The sequence below is a fragment of the Canis lupus genome, chromosome 30 (genome assembly GCF_003254725.2).
Source record: "Canis lupus dingo isolate Sandy chromosome 30, ASM325472v2, whole genome shotgun sequence".
Classification (NCBI taxonomy): Eukaryota; Metazoa; Chordata; class Mammalia; order Carnivora; family Canidae; genus Canis; species Canis lupus.
The window spans coordinates 29,905,300-29,910,812 of record NC_064272.1 but is presented as its reverse complement, the minus strand read 5'-3'; the positions used below and the strand labels follow the sequence as shown (position 1 = coordinate 29,910,812).

Below are 5,513 nucleotides of genomic sequence, written 5' to 3'. Positions count from 1 at the left end.
AATTTATTTGAAAAAATAATAACTGAAAAATTCCCTAACCTGAGGAAGGAAACAGATACCCAGATCAAGGAGGCACAGAGAACTCCCATCAAAATCAACAAAAATCAAACCCATACCAAGACATATTATCATTACACCGGCAAAATACAGTGATAAGGAAAAAATCCTAAAACAACAAGATAAAAGAAGACAGTTACTTAAAAGGTAAAAACCCATAAGGAAAAAGGTTTTTCAGCAGAAACTCTTCAAGCCAGAAGGGACTGGCATAATATATTCAAAGTGCTGAGTGGGAAAAACCTGCAGCCACGAATACAGTATCCAGCAAGTTTAACATTCAAAATAGAAGGAGAAATAAAGAGTTTCACAGATAAATAAAAAATTAAAGGACTTCATGACCATGAAAACAGCCCTGCAAGAAATGCTAACAGGGACTCTGAGTGGAAAAGAAAGACCAAAAGTGACAGTATGAAGGGAGGAAACACAAAAGCAGTAAAAATGAATATTTCTATAAGAAAAACAGTCAAGGAACTCACTTTTTTTTTTTTTAAAGATTTTATTCATTTATTCATGAGAGAAACAGAGAGAGAGAGAGAGAGAGAGAGAGGTAGAGACACAGGCAGAGGGAGAAGCAGGCTCCATGCAAGGAGCCCGATGTGGGACTCGATCCTGGGACTCTGGGACCATGCCCTGGGCCAAAGGCAGGCACCAAACCACTGAGCCACCCAGGGATCCCCAAGGAACTCACTTTTAAAAAGGATGTCCCTACATCCTGGGTGTCCCTACACCCATGCCTGGGTGGCTCAGTGGTTTGGCGTCTACCTTTGGCTCAGGGCATGATCTCAGGGTCCTGGGATTGAGTTCCACATCGGGCTCCCTGTGGGGAGCCTGCTTCTCCTGCTGCCTGTGTTTCTGCCTCTGTCTCTGTATCTCTCATGAATAAATGAATAAAATCTTTAAAAACAAAAAAATTAAAAGGATGTAAAATATTATACCATATACCTAAAACATGAGGATGACAGGAGTAAAGAAAGGATTCAATCTTAAACAACCATCAACTTAATATAGACTGCTATATGCAGAAGATTTTATATACAAACCTAATGGTAACCACAAATCAAAAACTACAAATACATATGCAAAGAATAAAGAGAAAGAAATCCAAATATATCACTAAAGAAAACCAGCAAACCATGAAAAAAATAAAGAAAAAAAGATCAGAAACAAAGAAAAACATCTCCAGAAACAACCACAAAACAATAAAATGGCAATAATACATACCTTATCAATAATTACCATTTTAAAATCAATAGTTACTTTTTAAAATTTTTTTATTTATTTGAGAGAGAGTAAGCAAGAGAGAGCACAAGCAGGAAGGGAGAGGGAGAAGCAGACTTCCCACTGAGCAGGGAACCCAACTTGGGGCTTGATCCCAGGACCCCCAGGGTCATGACCTGAGCCAAAGGCAGATGCTTAACCAACTGAGCCATCCAAGTGTCCCAATCGATAATTATTTTTAATGTAAATAGACTAAATGCTCCAATCAAAAGACGCAGAGTGTCAGAATGGATTTAAAAAACAACAATACCTGGGATCCCTGGGTGGCGCAGCGGTTTGGCGCCTGCCTTTGGCCCAGGGCACAATCCTGGAGACCTGGGATCAAATCCCACGTCGGGCTCCCGGTGCATGGAGCCTGCTTCTCCCTCTGCCTATGTCTCTGCCTCTCTCTCTCTCTCTCTCTCTCTCTCTCTCTGTGACTATCATAAATAAATAAAAAATTAAAAAAATATATTAAAAAAAAACAACAATACCCATTTATATGCTGCCTACAAGAGTCATTTTATTTTATTTTTTTTTTAAGAGTCATTTTAGACGTAAGAGACCTATGGGTTGAAAGTGAGGAGATGGAGAAATGTCTACCATTCAAATGTCAAAAGAAAGCTGGAGTAGCAATACTTGTATCGGACAAAATAAACTTTAAAACAAAGGCTGTAATAAGAAACAAAGAAGATCACTATATAATAATAAGTAGGACAATCCAACAAGAAAATATAACAATTGTAAATATCTATTTATTTGTTTATTTATTTAAAGATATTATTTATTTATTTGAGAGACAGAGCAAGAGAGAGACAGCAGGGGCAGAGGAAGAGGGAGAAGCAGACTCCCTTCTGAGCAGGAAGCCCGATGCAGGGCTCAATCCCAGGACCCTGAAATCATGACCTGAACCAAAAGCAGACACTTAACCATCTGAGCCACCCAGATGCCCCACAGTTGTGAATATTTATGCACCTAACATGGGAACACCCAAAAACAGAACATAATTAATAATAAACATAAAGGAACTAATCAGTAATTATATAATAATAGTAGGGGACTTTAACACCCCACATACATCAATGGACAGATTATCTAAACAGTAAAACAACAAGGAAACAATGGCTCTAAATGGTCCAGATGATTTAACAGCTATATTCAGAACACTTCATCCTTAAAAAGCAGAATATACATTCTTTTCAGTGCACATGGAACATTCTCCAGAATAGATCACATATTAGGCCACAAGACAGGCCTCAACAAATTCAAGAAAACCCAAGTCCTACCATGCACCTTTTCTGACCACAATGCTAGGAAACTAGGTGTCAAATACAAGAAAAATCTAGAAAGACTACAAATACATAGAGGTTAAGTAACATGCTACTAAACAATGAATGAGTCAACCAGAAAATAAAAGAAGAAAAACAACATGAAGACAAATGAAAATGAAAACACAAATAAACCCTTGTGATGCAGCAAAAGTGGTTCTTTTCTTTTTTTGAGAGAGAGAGGGGGGCATATGAGCGAGTGGGGGGGAGGGTGGAAAGAGGGACAGAGGGAAAGGGAGGGAATCCCAAGCAGGCTCTGTGTTTAGTGAAGACTCCAACATGGGGCTCCATCTCATAAGCCCGAGATCATGGCCTGAGCCAAAATAAAGAGTTGGATGCTTAACTGACTGAGCCACCCAGGTGCCCCACAAAAGTGGTTCTGTGAGGGAAGAGAAATCTCACATTAACAACTTAAGCTTACGCCTAAAGAGCTAGGAAAAGAACAATGAACAAAGCCTAAAGCCAGAAGAAGGAACAAAATAATAAAGATTAGAGTAGAAATAAATGGTATAGAAACTACAAAAACATTAGAAACAGGGGAGCCTGGCTGGCTTAGTTGGTAGAGCAGGCAACTCTTGATCTTGGGTCATAAGTTTGAGACCCATGTTGGGCGCAGAGATTACATACATACACAACAAGAAAAAATAGATCAATGAAACCAGGAGACTGTTCTTTGAAAAAATTAATAAAATTGATAAACATTAAGCTAGACTCATCAAAAAGAAAAGAGAAAGGACCCAAATAAGTAAAATCATAAATGGGAGAGGAGAAATAACAGCCAACACTACAGAAACACAAACAATTATAAGAGATCATGAAACTATATGTCAACAAATTGCACCATGTAGAAGAAATGGATGAATTCCTAAAAACATAGGAATTTACCAAGGCTAAAATGGAAAATTTGAACAGACCAATAACCAGCAAAGAAATTGAATCAGAAATCAAAAAACTCCCAATACACGAAAGTCTGCTGGTCTCCTTCTGCCCATCCCCCCACTTGTGCATGCACTTTCTCAAATAAATAAATCTTAAAAAAACAAAAAAAGAGAACCATATGATCATTTAAAAGACCCAGAAAAAGCATTTGACAAGTAGAACAACCATTTGTGGTAAAAACCCTCAACAAAGTAGGTTTGAAGTGAACATACCTCAACATAATAAAGGCCATATATGAAAAAGCCACAGCTGACATCATTCTAAATGGGGAAAAACTGAGAGCTTTCCTCCATGGAAAGACGGGGATGTCCATTATCACCACTTTTACTCAACAGAGTACCAGAAGTCCTAGCCACAGCAATCAGACAACAAAAAGCAGTAATAGACATTCAAATTGGCAGGAAGAAGTAAAACTTTCACTATTTACATATGACATGATACTACATGTAGAAAACCTGAAGGACTCCACCAAAAAAAAACCCCACTACAATTGATAAACAAATTCAATAAAATTGCATGGGATGCCCGGGTGGCTCAGTGATTGAGCATGTGCCTTCGGCTCAGGGTGTGATCCCAGGACCCGGAATTGAGTCCCACATCGGACTCCTTTTGAGGAGTCTGCTTCTCTCTCTGCCTGTGTCTCTGCCTCTCTCTCTCTGTCTCTCATGAATAAATAAATAAAATATTTAAAAATAAAATAAAATCACAGAATACAAAATCGCTATACAGAAATCTACTGTATTTCTTTTTTAAAAAATATTTATTTCAGAGAAGGAGAGCAGGCAGTGGGAGGGGCAGAGGAAGAGGGAGAGAGAAACTCAAGCAGACTCCATGCTGAGTGCAGGACCCAACATGGGACTTGATCTCATGACCCTGAGATTAGACTTGACCTGAAACCAAGAGTCAGATACCCAACTGACTGTACCACCCAGGTGCCTCTCTGTTGCATTTCTATACACTAATAATGAAGCAGCAGAAAGGGAAATTAAGGAACCAATCCCACTTACAATAATAAGATAGTCCTCCTTCCCAACATGGAGCAGTCAGTTAAGATGAAGCTGAACTTGCCAAAGCTATAGATGCTCGAGAACCAGCTGAGCCAGGAAGTTTAGTTCTTGTCCATGTCCATTGCTCAGGTCAAGGGGTACAGACCATGTGGAAGCCAGAAACTGTCCGAATGTGCTGGGGAAAGAATTACTCATGCCACTGACAGGTTCTCTGTATGTCCCTGGGAAGCTACATGATGTGGAACAAGTACTCATTGTTGTGGGAATAGACTACTATGTAGAAAAGATATCTGAGGATGCCAAGAACTTTTTCGAGAGGAAGAGAGATTTCCTCACCAAGCAAATGGAGAAAATCTAGCCAGCTCTGTAGGAAAAGCAAGCCATGAAACAGGCTGTCGTGGAGATCATGAGCCAGAAGATTCAGCAGCTCACAGCACTGCGAGCAAATCAGGCTACTCCCAAGGCCTGAGAGCCTGTTTCAGAAATTGGGCAGAGGGACTCTGCTTCAGGGCTTCAGAAACCTGGGACTTTGTGGGCGTGGCTTCCTGGGATCAGGGAAGAGAAAGGTCTAGTGTTTAATGCTAAAAGTGTGCAAGCTGGGCAAAATGGCAACAACAACAACAATAATAAATGAAACTAGAAATAAACCTAACCAAAGAGGTGAAAGACCAGTACTCTGAAAACTATGAAACACTGATGAAAGAAACTGAAGACCCAAAGAAATGGAAAGACATTCTATGCTCATGGATAGGAAAAATAAATATTATTAAAATGGTTATACTGGGATCCCTGGGTGGCACAGTGGTTTAGCGCCTGCCTTTGGCCCAGAGTGCCATCCTGGAGACCCAGGATCGAGTCCCACGTCGGGCTCCCTGCAGGGAGCCTGCTTCTCCCTCTGCCTGAGTCTCTGTTTCTCTCTCTCTCT

General features: G+C 40.0%; 1 pseudogene; it reads left to right on the top strand.

Annotated features, from left to right (window-relative positions):
- The first annotated feature begins 4,615 nt into the window (after nucleotides 1-4,615).
- On the top strand, nucleotides 4,616-5,057 carry LOC112675449 (prefoldin subunit 5-like; annotated as a pseudogene).
- The last annotated feature ends 456 nt before the right edge of the window (nucleotides 5,058-5,513 follow it).